The 19,859-nt window shown below is 38.9% G+C and overlaps 1 protein-coding gene across 2 annotated transcripts in view; it reads right to left on the reverse strand.

Moving 5' to 3' along the window:
* LOC136837204 (collagen alpha-1(I) chain-like) overlaps window positions 1-19,859 on the reverse strand; it is a 505,330-nt gene that overhangs the window by 430,340 nt on the left and 55,131 nt on the right. The window lies entirely within an intron of this gene.

Raw genomic sequence — 19,859 nt, forward strand, 5'->3', positions numbered from 1 at the left:
TGTTGTAATTCAAGTTTGCGATACACAGGATACATATCCACATGCACTACACACCGAGTCCGTCTTACCATTCTTAACGATAGTGTTGACATTACACTCAAGCGTCACATTTGTTCATCGGACATTCATAACGTTCACTTGTAAAATAAGGTAGTGTTTTCCGGATAATTCAATTTTCATTAGTTTTACACAATGGTTTTGGAGCCGCATAAGAATAACAAAATTTTACGGCCGACCTGACTTGGGCACGTTTTCTACTCTCACGACCTTCACTACAAAATACACAATAATTTTCCGTCACCGAACTTGATCTGGGTTGTCTAGCCTCGAGAACTTCACTATAAAATGTATAATTCCATTAACCCACACATGTCTGGTGAGGACCAGCAGTTACAAATAACCCTGAAAATAAGTAAACAAGCAAGCCACCAACCCAAACAAACAGGCCAGTGAAGCAAGAACAGAAGCAGCACCAACAACAACTCAAAATAAATCCTTCTATCAGATTATATTCATCACACGGTGACGTCATCAAATCCATAACACCAAAGGGACTCTCGCCAATGACGTCGCCATGAGGAAATGGCCTGCTTAATGCCACCATTAAAAAAGTAGGGAATGTGACTAGGCATTTTTCTCGCGGATCATTTGAGCAAATTCATATGGTGCCAATTCCCATTTTTCTCCCTGCAAGTTGCCTTTCGTATACAATTTGCAAACTCACTTTAAACTTAACCTCTCCTAGAAAACAAACACGCGAATTTTCCACCACGAACGACACGCGCGCGCGCACACACACACACACACACACACACACAGAGAGAGAGAGAGAGAGAGAGAGAGAGAGAGAGAGAGAGAGAGAGAGAGAGAGAGAGAGAAACTAAAACATGAGAGGGATTGTTTGTCGAAAGATCATCGTAAGATATACTCCCTATATTTCTATTTCCCACAACTCGCTTCACACGTGATTTCTGTCTTTGACGTTACCTTAAGTTCGTGAAAGATATAAAACAGATAATAAAACAGAATGTCCATGGGAAATTAACATTTTTCACAGTTTGTTGTATTATTTACAAATGTTACGAAAATCACCGATTTTACACTATTTTTAATCTGACCAGTATGGGCATTATACAGGAATATCTAGTGCTCAAGGTATCATCATATATATGTATAAAATATGTATAAAATCTATAAATACATAAACAATTAAAATGTACATTCAAGAACCGTCAGGTAAATTACAGCTTCAAGTACCTTAACTGATGGCTATTCTTTTTTACTACATTCAAGAGTACAAATGTGTGGAAATTAAAAAAAAAAAAAATCAATGAAAAATTACCCCAAACACATACATTGTAAAATTTAACATTAACCAAAACATTGTACAAGAGAAAACCTGAAATATCCACAAAATACTCAAGCGCTTCGGTAAAAGGCGAATAATGATAAGTAAAGATGCATCAACTTTATTACTGTAACCCATACAACAATGACAAGATGCTGTCCACAAAGAAAGAGAGAGTTGGTTTGCTAACAATTATTTTTAGTAATCAACAACTTATTTCATAAAACTACTCAACTAAATGATACAATCGATACAACAGGTGGTCCTTTCTCATGGACCAGCTTCAAGGGCGGGTGCTAGACCACCGTTAGTTAATTCGCATCCCCCTGTTCAATTGGTCTTCATATAACAAAAAAGAATACACACTGTCCATACACTATGTCAAAAATAGCACTATCAATCTCAACTGTCAACAACAGCAGCAGCAATAATCATAATAATAACAAGGAGCAACAATAATATCAAGAACAAATAGAGAAAAGCGTCGCATAAAACGTGACCCTCCCAACGAAGCGCTCAACGGTTCAGTGGTCGCCTCAACTGTTCTCTAGTACTGCCAAGTGAGACGATTACCGTCCCCAAGACAAACCCCAAAGCCAAAGGGACATGAGATGGACGATGACCGAAGTACTGTGCAAGGCAAGATATTCTAGCAGACCAGCTTGATACACCTAACATTCAAATACGGCAATAAAACTAGAGGTAACACATACTGTAGAATCAAAACAAATGTAAGACAACCCACAGAGGAAGACACAGATGAAACATCTATATATTTCCAGATAAAAATAATGATGGTGCCGATGTTTCTTTGTGGGCATGCTAAGAGGAGAGGAAGAATGATGAGTCACTGAGGCATCTGCCTCATCACCTTCACATACCCTTTTCTCGCATGCCAAGGTGTGTGTGTGTGTGTTTCTGAGCATGAGAGTTTTTGTACACATCTTTATTTATTGGGAATACTATTACTTCTGAACTTTCTAGAACTCACGGCCTCGTGGGAAGCTTGAGTTTTATCATTCACTTTCGTTTTGTGACAGTTTAGCGTATTTTTCATTATTATCGTTAATTTTCATTCTCTTAAGATAAAAGTTCATGCTTCTCAAAACATCGGTGACAAGTAAAAGTTTTGTTTTTTAGTCATGGGTGTTATTACCCACTCAGCGTGTAAAACCTGAAAATTGCAATATTTTCTATCCTTCACCTTTTTGTCTATAAGTAACTGGTAGCAGTCCTGATTATGAAAACGCTTTAATCTTGACTAAGAAAATCAACTGCATCGTTGGAATCTATCTTTCAAGACATTTCACTAACTCTACACATAAGGCCGTTTTTAGTCAAATTTATTAATGGTGCCAATTACAAACATTACCGTAGTTTTGATAACAACTTGAAAAGTTTCCACTTCCCATCCCACCAGTTACATTTACCGTGGAATAGCAAGTTCAACTTTCTTTTATAATAAAGCCTCATAAATCAAAATGATAAAGTTGTGTTACGGATTTTAATCTTCTTTGTCTTCAGCCTTTACCCATCTCTATATGGGGTCGCTGTTCCGTGTAGAGATGGGTAAAGGCTGAAGACAAAGAAGATTAAAATTCACATAACTCAACTTTATCATTTTGATTTATGAGGCTTTGGCTTTATTATAAAAGAAAGTTGAACTTTAATATAATTTTATATCTTACGCAAGAGCTCCGTCTCACTGACACTAGACACTTGATTTTGAACATAACAGGACACTGAAAGGATGATTTTTTTCTTCTTTATCAGGAACCAGGCTACATTAGGGTAACCTTCGGCAAGTTCCGCCTTCCTGTTAAACGCAGGGAATAGCAATGCAACCCTTCGGTATTCTGCTGAGATAATGGTCAGAAGAAAAAGGGGAAAAATCCTTGGTGACATCAATGAGCTCGTGAAAGAAAAGCAACAATTAATCCCATTCTCAGCTATTTGATAAGGAAAATAATACAGCTTACTTCAAGGGCTAAACTTGGTCCTGGGATCAGGTGAAATAACTTTTACCAAATGTGCACAGGAAGGCTCAACCACTAGCAAAGTTACCAGTTTGATAATAATAAATTTTTGTACACCACAAGTAGTACACCTTAATGTTATGGAAGGGAAGTTACAGAGCAAAATAAAAATCGTTTGGACCAAATGGACTGGTGAAGAATTAGCCTTTAATGATCATAAATTTCTACCCAGCCCCTACCTATACCAACCAGGCATCTCATTTCAAAGGGTCTACATAACACCTCATAGAGCCGCGAAAAATTGGATTATATTCTAATTAATTTACGCGTAGAATTACAAAGCCTGTTCAACATGCCACGCGGATCTCTCTCGACACTTTCGGCGGCTATTTTACGATATGTTTTCGTTTCAGGCATTTCTTTATATATGAAACATTTTGCAGAGTACAAAGTTGTCAGTTACTTGTTTCTACTACTTCAAAAAAGTATTAAGAAGCAAGCTATGAAGAAACCCCTCATAAATTATGCTGCCACGAAATCTTGTGTAAAGCGTTTCAAGTGTTTAACAATGAAATATCTACCAAAATATTAATTATATATATACACATATATATATATGTGTGTCAATTTTACGCATGACATTTTATATGCTTTCAAGTACTGAGTTACAAAAATGCCATCAATATAGAATTTACATTACTTCAAGATTAATTCCCAGTCAAAAGGAATTCTACACGATAAAAACATCTAACCTGACCATGACTGGAACCTGTATCTAGGTAGATAAATACATGGGTAATAATGGCACTCTAAATTCCGCTACCAAAAGAAACCGGAACAAATCTTGAATCTGTGGTATATATTGTCGAGTACAGGTTCTGTGCCGAGAATCGAATTAACCCATCTAAGCAGAGTGCTACCGTAAGTTTGCAATTCGTGACTATATATTTCAGATATAGGCTACATTTCTTTTTTTTAGTTAACGCATGGATTTTTCTTTACCTCAAAATATTAAGTCGCGAAATACTAATATCGAATTCACTTTATTTTTATTATTATTATTCAGTAGATGAAACCTATTCATATGGAACAAGCCCACTGGGGTCACTGACTTGTAATTCAAGCTTCCAAAGAATATGGTGTTCATTAGGAAGAAGCAAGAGGAAGTAAAGGGGAAATACGGAAAGAAGAGATCCCACTTATTAAGAAAGAAAAAAAATAGATAAATACATAAAAAAATTATTAAAATACAAGAATAGTACTAGGGTAGTAACGCATTGCATTTACGCTTGAACTTCTCAAGTTCCAATTGCACGAATTCCTGTAAATAATTTGTACCTAAAGGGAATTATAACTATATCAACATTGACGGATGAGTTGATTTCCATTCTAAGCCTAGAACCTGAATTCGACAGTAACATGTACACAGTTGAAAACAATCTCTCTCTCTCTCTCTCTGTAGTTGAACGGATAATGACAGTGTCGTCCGCATATCAATCCAACAAGGTATCGGTTCGAATCCTGCTCAAGATAAGGGAGACCTTCTAGAATAACTGACAACTGTGCCACTGCAAACAGGAGAATGTGATTTTGGGAATGCTAAAGCACAAGAGGCGCAAAACTGCTTAGTTTAGCAAAAAAATGTGTATGGTAGTATTTTCATTTAATCGGTAAGAGATAACAAAAGGATTGACGTTGCTTATGTCTGTTGTAAATTATGTGATACATATTTCCCCTGCAATTTTTGAGCTTGCATATCTGTTTCTTAACAAGCGCTCCACCCATGCAGTGTTCTTCATGAGTGGAGCGCTTGTTAAGAAACAGTTAAGCAAGCTAAAAAATCAAAGGGGAAATATGTATCACATATGTATCACATATTTTACAACAGACATAAGCAATGGTGAGACTGCAGAGAATGTGTATGGTAAAAAAGTTAAGTAGCGGAGGACAATGAAACGTTTTTATGATGAAAGCAAGGCTTTTGTAAGCATAGGCTATATGCAGGCAGGAGAGTGACTAGTTTGGTGTTAGGTATGTATTCACAGGCAGGTATCTTTCTGGAAGGAGTATTTTTTTTTTATTCAGTACATGAAACCTAATCATATGGAACAAGCCCATGGGGCCACTGACTTGAAACTCAAGCTTCCAAAGAATAAGTTGGTTTCAACCTCCCGCCACAGACCCCACACTGCGGTAGTAACTGCTCATCTGAGTGGCATATCATGACGCTAACCACTATACCAGCGACCAGTACACCGAAAAGTCACGAAAAACGATTGCAGATTTAAGTACAAAGTTGGTAAGATAGACGCTGGCAGAATGTGTGCAAGAAAACGGGAAGAAATTTTGAAATTGAGGCAATAGATGGGAATGGATGAGGGGATTGCTGCCAACTCTTCTTTTTGGAATCATAATATATATGTGTGTGTACGAAGCATTAAAAAAGGCATAATGTGAAGTAGAGTATCTGATAGAATGGGTCATTGTGTTTTGAGATGATTTGATCATTGTGGATGATAGGCTGATGAATGTTTACAATTCTGAGGCGATATGACAAAAACACTAGAATCGGTAAATATAGTGTGAAAGAGGAGGTTTTTGGGACGAAACGGTGAGAGTGTATGCAAAATTGAGGGGAAAAGGGCACAGTTGGCAGGGGGTTCTATGTTATGGTGATGAACCTTCTACGTATGTGTATAAAATCGCTAACGTTGTGGAAGTCTGTTGCACCAAACGTACATCCATGTCATCACATAGAAATAAAATAGTTCAAAATTAAGTAATGACCTGAGTCTCTTGATGAGGTATCCAAAACACATCAATGTCATTCCAGCAGGATAAAAGAGCAAACAGTAAATACAGTACACAACCATTAAGGCAGCCCCCGTTACAGTTCTTTAACGCCTTGTAGCGTTCCGCTGCTTGGCAACTATCCGGTAGCCACAAGTTTTGTGGTTGCTGGTGGCATGCGTGGGATATGGAAGAGATGCACTTCAGGAATTCTGAGACCCGCTGATTCCATGTTACGGAGTAGCCTCTTGCTCCATTCACTCTACTCTTATGATCCACTGACGTTTCCATTTTTAGCTACTGCGACTTCTTTCAAATTTCGGTATGGTTTATCATCTTCCCAAATGGACCATCACACGATTGGGACCGACGGGTTCCAAGAACGCCCTCGTTCAGATACCTGTGTTTCTTTCAGTGCCGCGTACCTCCCAGCTACGATGTTATTCAAGAGGACTGTACACCGTTAGGCATTGCCAAAGCATCACTGGAACAACATACTTTTCTTGTATTTCCCCTACTCAGTCCTTCAACTGAACTGCCACGAGAAACTGTAGCTTTTAGTCCACTTACAAGACTTTACCCAAGTTATCGTCTTTCAATCTAACTATGACAGTCATCACATACGTCATTATCTAAGAACTCTTTCGCCTGTTGCATTATGCAGGTCACGGTAACAATCATTATTTAAGAAACCACCTATGAATACCTGTGCAGTAAATGTGCCTCGCTGTCGAACTACTCAGTTCCAGAGGCCCTCTATATTTCTCATACTGTTGGACTGTGGAACAGCCTCCAGGAGGATGTCGTGCAGTTGGAACTTCAGAAGTTCAAGCGAAAATGCAATGCATTACTACCCTAATACTGTTCTTATTGCATTTTAATACACTTTTAGCTATTTATCCATTTATTAATTTATTTTTTCTTTTTTTAATAAGTGGTATCTCTCTTCTGTATTTCCCTTTACTTCTTGCTTCTTCCTAATGAACACCATATTCTTAAGAAGCTTGAATTTCAAGTCAATGGCCCCTGTGGGCTCGTTCCATGTGAACAGGTTTCATTTACTGAATAATGATAATAATAATAATAACTTGCGTCCCATTACTAACACCTATCGGACATACCAAACTAGCTTCTGGAATAGGGTTTCTAAAGCCATGACATTTTTTAATCTGATTGTTACCATCACAGTCGTCAACTTTCAGGTGCATAAATCACTTCTTAGGTCAATACAAGCAGCAAGGTTTTAAAGGACTGCGTCCCTTCCTATCCACCCTTTCTCACAAGGGAGCCGAATCTGAGACATCTTTCTTGGTTAAGGGAGTAGCACGTTGCGGTAAAACATGCATACACAAACATACTGGCTATACATACACGCATATTATGCACACATGCACACACACACACACACACACACACACACACACACACACACACATATATATATATATATATATATATATATATATATATATATATATATATATATATATATATATATATATAAGTACTTTATATACATATAGTGTGTTGTGTGGTGTGCGCATGTGTGTTTTTTCGCCGCCATGTCATAATTTACGAAGCGTCGTCTCGACTAGGACATACATCAAAAGATTTCTACATACTCTAAACAACAATGCTAGTAACCAACCTTTATTATGTCTGATATTTGCCTCATTCACTCTGCACAATATTTATCTACTCTTCTTAATTTCTCTCTCTCTCTCTCTCTCTCTCTCTCTCTCTCTTAATAACTGTTACAATTCTCCACATCTCCCCTTTTTTCATGAGCCGAATGAGAGGCTACAACCATTTCCGCATTCGCCATAAACAACTGGTCACCAGTGTAACGATCAAGGATATACAGTTCAAATTAGCTTTTACACGACAGACACGTGTAAACTTAATTCTCACTCATCTCTAATCACCCCTTTGTCTGATTTCGAATTAGATATCCAACTTATCTCGAATCAGGCTTTTTTCTGCTCTTAAAGGAAATTTTGATATCAGCTACGAAGAACACTTGAATAACGAATGACAATAAATTCATCTCAATATGTTTTTTATCTGCTCTTGTGGAAAGCTATAAATACGTTTACAAACACGAAAATATTCTCGAATAACGTTTCAAGTCGAATATGACTGTCGTACGACTCTCAGACTTTAGGTATAAGTGGGAATAATACCCGTTAAAATACATGCTACTCTCACCAGCGGTCAATCGTCAGGGTATGGGTGCACATAATCATATCCGCAAAAACTGAGTAAACAAACCGATGGCGTCACGCGTTCCACACGCGGATAAACTGATGTATCAAAAGTTTTCCGGGAGTTTAGATTGAAATCAACCGTTTATTTAATTTAGTAAATTGGTATCCTTCACACCATTGTCTCTTTGAGACAGCTTTCACGGCCTAAAGTCGCCTCGTTCCACTGATGAATGAAACGGCAAAGCAGGCTGCTGCCAGCCACATGCCCCTACAAATGAACACAGCAGCAGCTTTATATGCCAACACCGTCTGGACTCATTCACACCTATCTATCTCAGTGCTGACCACAGTGGAGTCAACACAATAAACAGATTACAGATGACCATTATGTAATCTACAGTTCTGGCGTTTCTTCACTTTACTTACCTTTCGAACTCAAGTACTGTAATGACAGGTCAACAACTGCAAAAACATCAGAACAATCAACATCTAACATTTAGAATGGTAGTGCCGAAACCACTTCAAAGCATAAAATATTAGAAAACGTGTGTGGAGAGAGAGAGAGAGAGAGAGAGAATGTATATTGCCAACACTCTCCTATAATAATCTCAACGGTTTTAATCCCTAAAGTATGACGAGTTGAAGAAAGGCTGAGAGAGAGAGAGAGAGAGAGAGAGAGAGAGAGAGAGAGAGAGAGAGAGAGAGAGGGGCAGGTGGAGGAACACATCACTTAGACCACTTCCTATCTCCCTCACTCCCTGCATCACTTATATCCTTCATCTCCCTCCCATTCTATGCCTACCAACCCCCGACCCTCTTATCAACTACCCCACCTAGCGACACGAGACACACACTCGCTCTCTCTCTCTCTCTCTCTCTCTCTCTCTCTCTCTCTCTCTCTCTCTCTCAACAGTGCTTGGGTGCTTATCTTAAGGGCTGGCTCAAACGTACACACTAAAGGTCCAGACACATAAACAAAAGTGCAGAAACTATGAAGCCTTAAATCAAATCATGAAGGCGACGATGTTATGCAACCGATTTGAAAAAAAAAAAAATCAGTGATTACACTTGCTACCTATCACCAGAATGAGAGAGAGAGAGAGAGAGAGAGAGAGAGAGAGAGAGAGAGAGAGAGAGAGAGAGAGAGAGAGATAAAATACTCAATAAATCACTATGTCTGGGTGCGCAACTGTGACCTTGCGAGAGGTCGTGTAAGCCTGCGATTGCATGTTATTATGCATCCAAGAATATTTGAATTCATACTTACAAAGTACTTAGCTGGGACGCTATATTTTATATATATTGGCAGTTCTGAGGACTCTTGTCATTCTGACGTTGTTCACCCTTGACGACTCACCTATAAAGAAAGTATATACAGTATTAATATTTATGGATTATTATCATTATACCTAAAAAGACATTACGGCAAGAATATAAACAATATTTCTGAAAAAAAACGTTGATGAGAGAGAGAGAGAGAGAGAGAGAGAGAGAGAGGAAGACTAGCTTCACTCAGGTGAGGATGAGGGTCACCTGGGTGAGGCCCTTCCGTTAGGTAATTTATGATGTTGGTTTACGCAATATTGATCATTCAAGTCTGTTTTTTGTTTCTCTTTCTCTTCAGCCCGACTATAACCCACAGCAGTCGACCACCAGATAATAAATTCACTGACTGTTCGACAGCGGTCCGGAACTAACACAGGTCATCGATGTCCCCCCGTTTTGATATGAAACACTTGGACAGAGATAAGCACTCTTGTCTAGTTTTGTCTCTCTCTATCTACCATAACTACGACCTACAACAGTCGTCTGCCAGCTTACCAATAGGTACCTAATTCACTGCTTTGGCCAACAGAGGCAGCCTGCACTTTTGGGACCACAAACATCTGTTCATCCTCGCTCGGTTCGCGATTCGAACACGGGTCGTCCAGCTGCAAGCTAGACCAAGGCTAGACGAGCTACCACCCAAGTTACTGGGCCTGCCAGGACAGGGCAGGGCAGGGCAGGGCAGGGCAGGGCAGGGCAGGGCAGAGAGAGAGAGAGAGAGAGAGTTTGTAATGGATAAAAAAAAAGTCAGGTAAACTACCTTTATATATATATATGTGTGTGTGTGTGTGTGTGTGTGTGTGTGTGTGTGAGTGTGAGGACATGACTTAATGTGCAAGCCTACGAATACGACTTCCTAACGATATAGGCTAGCTAAAAACAAGGAAAAAGTACAATATGGGAGAAAAATAGTGACGCCACAAGGAAGAGGAGAAAACTATATCTTGTAGCGTTACAGGGAACAAAAGAATGGAAGGCAAGGCAACATAAAACAAATAGCATGCGAATATTGCAAACAAAACCTACTGATATCATTTCCAATCTCCTGAAGTGTCGGATGTTACAAATAAGCGAGATATCTACACGATGCAAACCCATGAGAAATAATACGAGTAACAGCTGTCAGCGGAAGAAAAGTATCAGGAAACAACAAAGGAAACTAAACTAATTAGGCTACGTACACTGGGTTCTCGCAAACACAAATATTAAATACCACAAAATTTATATTTTCTTTAATCAGATAACACGAGAAAGAGATGGAGATGAGTTGTTTTGAGGCCTCTTATTACAAAATACTACACAATCTGATGGAAATACAGTCCAGTATTTGCACCATATTGATTACCACTTTCTTTTTAAAAACTACTCGTGGTCTTTAAAACCCGTATAACTTCTCTTCAGCAAAGCCTTCGACATAATACATTTTATATACATGTTCTTTGTGACCCCGTGTATCTAGTGGTTCCCAGAAAAATATACCGGTATATCAAATGTTCCACTGTATCACATTCCAAGTCTTAAAAAAAATATAGTTATACAAATGGACAAGAAAATGAAAACAGCTTGTTTACATATACGCCTACATAACTGAACACTTCATATACTGTCGATCGGCCCTATAAACAATGTGCCCGTCATCAATATCTTACATAGCCTATATTCTTTTACTTCCTGGGCATAGAGGTTAATCATCATTCGAAACCTCCTCCACTCAAAGAGATCGAACGCCTTTATACTGACGAATTATAAACTTATCACTACCGTACCCAACCGTCTTAGGATAGACTAGAATATAGAATTTAGGCCAAAGGCCAAGCGCTGGAACCTATGAGTTCATTCAGCGCTGAAAGCGAAACTGAATTAAGATTTTAAAAGTGTGACAGGAGGAAAATCTCGCAGTCGCACTATGAAACAACTTTCAGAGAGGGTGGAAAGTCAGACAGAAGAAAGAGAATATGAACGGAGGTACAGTAAAAGGAATGAAGAGGTTGCAGCTAGGGGCCGAAGTGACGCTGCAAAGACCCTTAAGTAATGCCTACAGTGCATCTCGTGAGGTGCACTGACAGCACTACCCCTACGGGGACCCAACCGTCTTCTACTCTTCTCACTTCACAAAACCATATCAAATATTCCGATACATCTATTGTATCCACGTTTCTCAGCCCTTCCTATCACCTATCATCCTTTGCCCATCTGTGCTGAACAAGCAACGCTATATTAGTTTTCTGTAAAAGAAAATCATGAAACACTAAATTGCAGCCCTTTAGCCTCAGTAAGTTTTTTTTATCTTATTTAAGGTTAAAAAGAGCGCTATGATCGTGCGTCTGGCACCGCTATATGTGCCAACAACACAGACCACCACCGGGCCGTGGGTGAAAGTCATGGGCCGCGGATGAGACTTTCATACAGCATTATAAGCTGTACAGTGTTTTTCTATTCGAATTAAACATTCATACTTCATTTACACAAATACAGAGATGGCTTAGCAATCTTTCCTGAACACTCCTCCTCACCTTCCAATATTTTGTATCGACCCAGCTACAGTCCCTGCTTCTGCTCTGCGACTTGCCTCTTCTCTCATCCTAGCATTTTTCCACCGTGCATATCATCTGTCGTTACTCCATATTCCTGCCTTTCACTGACAGTCTTAACTTGACTTTGATCACATTCACTCACAACTTTCTTCTCTTACAAATATTCCAAATAACTTTCATATTCCAAAACTTCCTATTTATATCCTTTCCCCTTACTCTTAAGTTCTCATATCAATCCATCCATAAGATATGAAGCAGCCAGGGAAACATAATAATCTCCCTGTTTCAGAACAACTTTTACACCAAACAAGTCATTCATTCTCCGGTCTACATGATATAACACTCGATTTGCTCCCTTCGATGAAAAACTACTTATTGCTTGACAAAATATGATTTTTAACGCCATACATTCTAAACATTCCCTCCACAGCAACTCTAGCAATTCAATACTATGCTTTTCCACAGCTAGTTGTATCTCTTCCCTTTCAAGGTCTACATATTCCCCATCTATGCTGTTTCTCTTGAATTTCAATCTATCATGGGGCACTAATGCATCCAGTCCCAAGGTAGAAAAAACTTTGTGTAAAATCCCCTTTCATGAAGGAAGAGCTCCAATCACGAGGGTTATGGATACCGTATGACACGAGTCAACTTATGAATGACTGTTACTTTGGTTGTAAAAAGTGATACTATTATACTTGGGCACTGCTGACCTAGAAGTTCCAAGAGCTTGAGGTACAAATATATCATATCACCAGGCAAAGAAGCACTTATTACAGTGGAGGGCTGTGAATCCTTTGCTAAAAGGATATACGAACCAAAATGACAAAACTGTCTCTATTTCTCAGGCAAACAGTAATTACGTTTATTTCTCCTGTGGGCTTTCGGGAAATTAAAACCAAAAGCATTCCTGACATTTTCGTTTTCTTTCTATAATATGTAACCGAAACTACAGTATAACAAAAACGTGAAACACCGAACAAAAACAGGATAAAAAAAAACATGAGATTAAAAAGTAAGGGGGGGGGAGACGGGAGGGGAGAGGTAAAGTGGTGCCGAAGGTGATGGTAGCAAAAATTGCGGTGAGGAAGAACGGGGGATTTCCATAAACATAATGACGAAGGTGATGAACAAATAACAACTGCGCGTGGAGCAGATGGTGGGCGAGAACTAAAGGAAGAGAGCGGGAGGGGGGAGGGATGCGTGGTATAGTATTTGGATTAGTAGCTACCCAAAAAATGTTTCCTTGGGAAACTGGCTCTTCATTCAACTCTCAGGCGAAACAGGAAAACTGCTTCGCATTCATATAATTATTGGGTTTTACTTTTATGGTAATTATGATGGTGATACGATAATTTATACTCATAATCCTGCACCTTCCTCTTACGCACTCTTCGTCAAACTATCTTCTTCGATAAATTTATTCACTTACTAATTTAGAACCTTTTTACCACCTCTCTGTCTCCTCATTTCCCGGTCGTCTCAATCACTCTTATACATTTACCAAGCAAATATATAATTATTCCTTATGAAACCAGTAAAATTTTATAAATTTATCATTAATATTATAAATATTAAGAATCGTGAAAATCCTGAGAGAGAGAGAGAGAGAGAGAGAGAGAGAGAGAGAGAGAGAGAGAGAGAGAGAGAGAGAGAGAGAGAGAAAGGAGGGGAGGGTTAGCAACCTTTGAATGAGAAATTGTCACCACATACCATTAAGATTGCTTAACCAAATACTGTAACCTACTGCTTTAATCTAAAAAGCTGATTGCGATATGGGTAGGCTGGATAGCATCTATAATAAATCACTGTTATAATAGCTTAAAAAAGACTTTGTGGCTCCAGAAATCAGCGATTAGGGTAGCATCCATGAAATTCAAAATACATAAAAGTGACATGGTTCAGCTTTGACTTCCGATGGATACGACAATTACTTTTCTGTTGAAGATAACGGACTTCTTGTAAAACGTTTGGTACGGTAACTACTTTGCTCTGAATTTCGGTTTGCAGTTTTAGTTTTCTGTAAAAGAAAACTATTGAGATGGCTTTGTCTGTCCGTCCGCACTTTTTCTGTCCGCCCTCAGATCTTAAAAACTACTGAGGCTAGAGGGCTGCAAATTGGTATGTTCATCATCCATCCTCCAATCATCAAACATAGCAAACTGCAGCCCTATAGCCTCAGTAGTTTTTATTTTACTTAAGGTTAAGGTTCGCCATGATCGTGCGTCTGGCATCGCTATAGGTGCCAACAACACAGGCCACCACCAGGCCGTAGCTGATAGTTTCATGGGCTGCGGCTGCGAGTTTCATGGGCCGTGGATGAGAGTTTCATACAACATTATACGCTGCACAGAAAACTCGATTGCGCCGAAGAAACTTCGGCACAATTTATACTTATGTTTGCATTAGGGTGTGTAGGGTCCTTCGTGTATCACTGGCGGGTAAGTGTAACAAAAGGAAAATAAAAGAAATAAAAATGACCCCTGACTTAAAGAGAAAGAAAGGAGGTCACTTGAGGAAAGTTCTATGACTGTACTGTAATATTTCTTTCAGGCTACAGCGGAGCCTGGAAAAGTCCGACCTGCAAAAAAAATTTCCCAATACTGAAAAGTCTGGAAGATATAGCAAGCGGTAAGTACTATCCTGTTCGACATACATCTCCACGTGTCTTAGTGAAAATGTGATATTCCAAAAAATATGAATCATATTGATACATAGAGTAAAAAAAAAGGACTACAATTTAGGTAAGAATAAAAACGCACGAAACCTATTTCCTAGACATAACTCTCAAAATTCAAATGTAATGAGGATTTGCTAAACATCAAGAAAGTGTATCAATTCATGTGCTAAGAAGTACTGGGATATGGGGTACCAAGATATGGAATGGGAATGAGATACAATAAAGAGCTGACATAAGCAAAAGGTTCATGTAGACAAATAGCAGGGAGGAGATGAAGAACGCAAAGCAGAACATGCTCAGTAGTCAAGTCTTGGATAGTTAACTGAAGATCAAGAAGAGATAAGAAAGAATATTTGGACAAACAGTTTGATGATGATGACAAAGCCATGTATTCAAGGAGTGGCATTGGTGTTGGGGTGGCCCACATAATTATTAAAGAAATCCATGGGTGAAAGGAAAAAGAAGAAAATGCCTGTCAAAAGGAGGGACGGATCAACAATTAAGACAGGAGAAAAAGACAACGCAGGGCAGAAATTTCATGTGAGGTCATGAATACGAGACACAAGGGGGTTAACTTGATTGATATACCAGACACTGAAGAGGACCTGAAAGTGATTATGAGTGAATTCAGTTTTTGTAGTGGAATAAATAATGGAGGATCTTAGGAAATGGAAAACACCGTATTATGAAGTATTTGCTGCATGCATGATTTTATCCGATACTGAATGACACTTCGTATCCCAATTAGACTGCTTTGCAAAGGCACCAAAGATGGGTGATTTGAGTCGGCTGCCACAATGACTTCCAAAACGCTATAGAAAGAACTTAATGAAAAGCTTTTGGAGAGGAACTGGGTGGTTTTGAAACGGAAGGAGTTGCACAGATCAAGTATTTGGTTAAGAAGGCATGCAGCAGTGTTTGAAATCTAAAAATCCCCTTCTCATGGCTACGAGAAGACATATGACAGTAATAACAGGCCAATATCATGGAGTGTCAGGATAAAATAAGCATCCTTTTGTTGTGTATAAACCAATATTTACACACACGAAAAGGGTGTAACTTTATCCTTAGCCTACAAAGAATGTGGCTGTCTTTCATAGTTTTCATTATGGAAGTTATATCTCACCATGTTATTCCACTCACCAAAAATTTAGTGGTGACTGGTTATTGTCAAATAGATATGCAGTAACTGTGGGACGCTACAAGGGAAAATAACAGTAATGACAGAAACCTGGTAGACTTACAATGGGAAGATGATGCTTTTTAGTCAGCAAAACTCCCAAGTCTTTACTAAGCTTGCTAAAGAATTCAACATACATCTAGATATGGGATTCACAATCAATCTAAGACAAACATAAATAATGAGGAAGAAACGTACACAAAGGGACGATATAACATGGATGGAGAAAGGATTAATGAGGAGGTTGAATCTTTCTAATATTTACAAGTAATACCTTCCACTGCGGGTTGTCTCCTTTTGGAATATAGTACGGTTATATACAAGTATAGTGCGAACTGCAATCTTTCTTTCCCGATAAAGCGGAGCCTGAAAAAGACCGACCTGCAAAAAATCATAGTATAACAATAAAACTACTGTATATTTACAAGATTTCGTCCATTTGGGAATAAATTATATGAAGAAGATTAGGAGTTGCTTGACCGGATAGAGTTAGCAATGATACCACAAAGGAAATTACAGACGTCCCATATGCTGATAAAACAATGAAGAGAGGGAGATGGAGATGGCTTGGACATGTCCAAGCCATCCAGTACGTGATATTGTCAGCTGGGCTCATGTGGGCACCAGAGGAGTTGGAAGACCCAAAACTACTTGGATGAGGACTATAAGAGGGGAGGCTGGAGATGAGGGGAAAAGTTAAGTATATCTTAGTTTAACCAGACCACTGAGCTGATTAACATCTCTCTTAGGGCTGGCCCCAAGGATTAGATTTATTTTACGTGGCTAAGAACCAACTGGTTACCTAGCAATGGGACCTACAGCTTATTGTGGAATCCGAACTACATTATGACGAGAAAATTGAATTTCTATCACCAGACATCAATTCCTCTGATTCTTCATTGGCCAGTCGGAGAGTCGAACGCTGGGCCAACAGCTGCTAGCCGAGAGCTCTACCCACCCCTCAAATGAAGAACTGGAGATGAGGGGAGATTTGTGGAAGACAAAGCACAGGAAAGACCCGACTGGCGGAACTGAAAAGAAGACAGCGTCTCACGGCAGTGAAGGGGATGAAAATGAATTGTACAACTGGCACGTGCAAAGGCATCCATGTCAAATATAGAATATAAGAAGCTAAAATTAAATAATAACAAAACAACATCGAGGCATTACAAAGAAGTTCCTTCAATAATTTAGGTCGGTGTCTGAGTTGATTGGCACCTTTAACAGACCATTGTGCCATACTGATCGGCATCTCCGTAGTAGCCTCATGCCAGTATGAATGTTGTACTGCTTTGCTCAGAACTCTTGCCAAACGATAAACAAGTGATTATACAGTTATAATATACACAAGTCTGAGATTAATGCGACCCTTATCATACCATGAAACTAAATAAATAATTTTTACGCCTCCCCATTCCAAGAGGCAGCATCAAAATTCGAAACAATACTCAACTGTCTACTCGTGAGAATAGCCACTCTTCATCATGTCCTTGAATCTAAACAGTGTTCAGTTAACGTTCATTCTAGAAACTTCTCACCAGATTAAGTATTTCATGTATCCTCATGACTTCATTAAAACAAATATATTTCTAACTCTGTCTTCTAATGGTGGCCACATCTAAGATATAACCTGTAAGGCACGCACACACACACACACACACACAGAGAGAGAGAGAGAGAGAGAGAGAGAGAGAGAGAGAGAGAGAGAGAGAGAGAGAGAGAGAGGAAACAAACTCGGGATTCCTCCGAGAGAATAACAGAAAACGCAAAAATCCCATAGAAAACGGGACTGTAGTCTGATAGCCAAAACGTGCTAACCACGTGCGCTGTCCGGAAATTATTTTTACCAATTTCTTCTTTGTTCTCCGTTGGCGAGAGGAAATACACATCTTCATAACCGTATCTAAACCTTCTTTTGATCTCCTTTCGACGGTTTTTCTTGGACTCTCACTCATTGCTTCACTTCCTAAACGTGACTGTACATTAGTTTACAGCTTTAGTAACGTAGTCCACAGTTAGCAACGTATGAAAAATACAACCGCGTCTTTTCTTCGTCTTTTTTCTAATATATTACAACTAAAGGAATCTTACCCAAGTCAGTCAACTTGCACTGATTCTTTTTGTTTCATACACACCTACATATGGCATTTTTATTTTCTATATTCACAAACATTAAGCTACAAAAGTCGTTTAATATCCAATTCGCTCTACCTCAGAAATAATACCGAAGGGGAATTAAAATTTAGTGGTTCGTCACCTGGCGGATTCGATACATTACTTATATACTTTACTTAATTTACTTTGGAAATAAGCCACGCCCAAGGACAACTATACTTCAGTGCATCTGTGCCTTTTGTTTTGACAGTGATAGTCTACTTACCCACTCAGCTATAGTTAGCCTATGTGTGTATAACCAAGTTCGAATCATTATAATGAAGTAAACCTGATACGCGATATATATACGCATGTGTATGTGTGCGCGCGTGCGTATCGGTACCAGATGAAGATGAATGTATGTCTGGTGATGTGTGTGAGCGTGTATGTATGTATGTATATGTATATATATATATATATGTATGTATATATATATATATATATATATATATATATATATATATATATATATATATACATATACCAGTATAAATATAATTATATATACATACATACATGTTGGGAATCTCTCAGGAATCAAAGGATTCAGGGAGAAGCATCCTGATCTGTAAAACCCGTTAATATTCGCGTCTACTGAACGGAGATATTTCTGTCAAAAATTATCAGCGGGTTGAATTGTGAGAGTTTAGATACAGTGAGGTGGACAGTTCCGTGGGTTAGAGGTCTTAAGTGCAAATCATGATGCATGGTCAATCTCGGCTAGGGTGTGATACAGTACAGGCAGCGGGAGATTGTATCTGACGCATGTTCTAGGGTTTTGGTGGAAATGATAGGCAAAGGTCCCCGTATTATTGGATGTGTTGGTATATTTGGAGCCAGGTCTTCTTTAATTTTGCAGATGTATCGACCCTTATCGCTTCCATACCTATGCTGGATTCTAAAGTTTCAACGCCTCCAGTACAGCTCAGCAGTCAAGACCATTGCAAGTTATCAACCTAGCTTAAAGGAATTGCGTGGTAGGTCGTCTAGCTTATCTATTATGCCACGGGTAGTTGGGTGAGGGGACCTAACTGGGGAGCAACAATAAAACACTGGTCAAATCAAATAAACTGTGTTAAGGATATGTTCCTGGAGAAGGACTGGTGTGATGCAAAAGTGGGTCTGAGACAAAGATGTGTTATTTCCATGGTTGATTACTATCATTGTGGATGGAGTCGTGTGATAAATAAGAGATAGGGGCGTAAAGATAAATACAAATTTGAGACAATTATTTATTTATTTATTTTTTTGTGAATGGAGTGCGGAATGGCTGTTTGCGGACGATACGTACCGATCTGCGATAGTGAAGACAAACTGTAGACTCTATTGAAAGACTTTGCAAGCGTATGCTACAGGAGAAAGTTGAGAGTAAACTTTAGCAAGAGTACGGTTGTAAAAGTAAATGGACATCTGGAAAATGGCGCAATCAACGTCCTTATGTACAGTGAAAGAATACAAGCAGTATACTCGTGTCGATGTGGAAGTAAATGAAAGAAACTCTTGAAGCTGTAGAACGGGAATGATTCTATAGTGTATGTAGCATATGAACAATTAAAAGGGGGAGGAACGTGGAGACAGTAGAAGTCGTGAAACGGTGAATGCAGAAAAAAAGATGGATCGATGTTTATTTAAACTCACCACCAAGCAATTTTCACTAATTTTTC

This window comes from Macrobrachium rosenbergii, chromosome 58 (assembly GCF_040412425.1).
Source record: "Macrobrachium rosenbergii isolate ZJJX-2024 chromosome 58, ASM4041242v1, whole genome shotgun sequence".
Lineage (NCBI taxonomy): Eukaryota > Metazoa > Arthropoda > Malacostraca > Decapoda > Palaemonidae > Macrobrachium > Macrobrachium rosenbergii.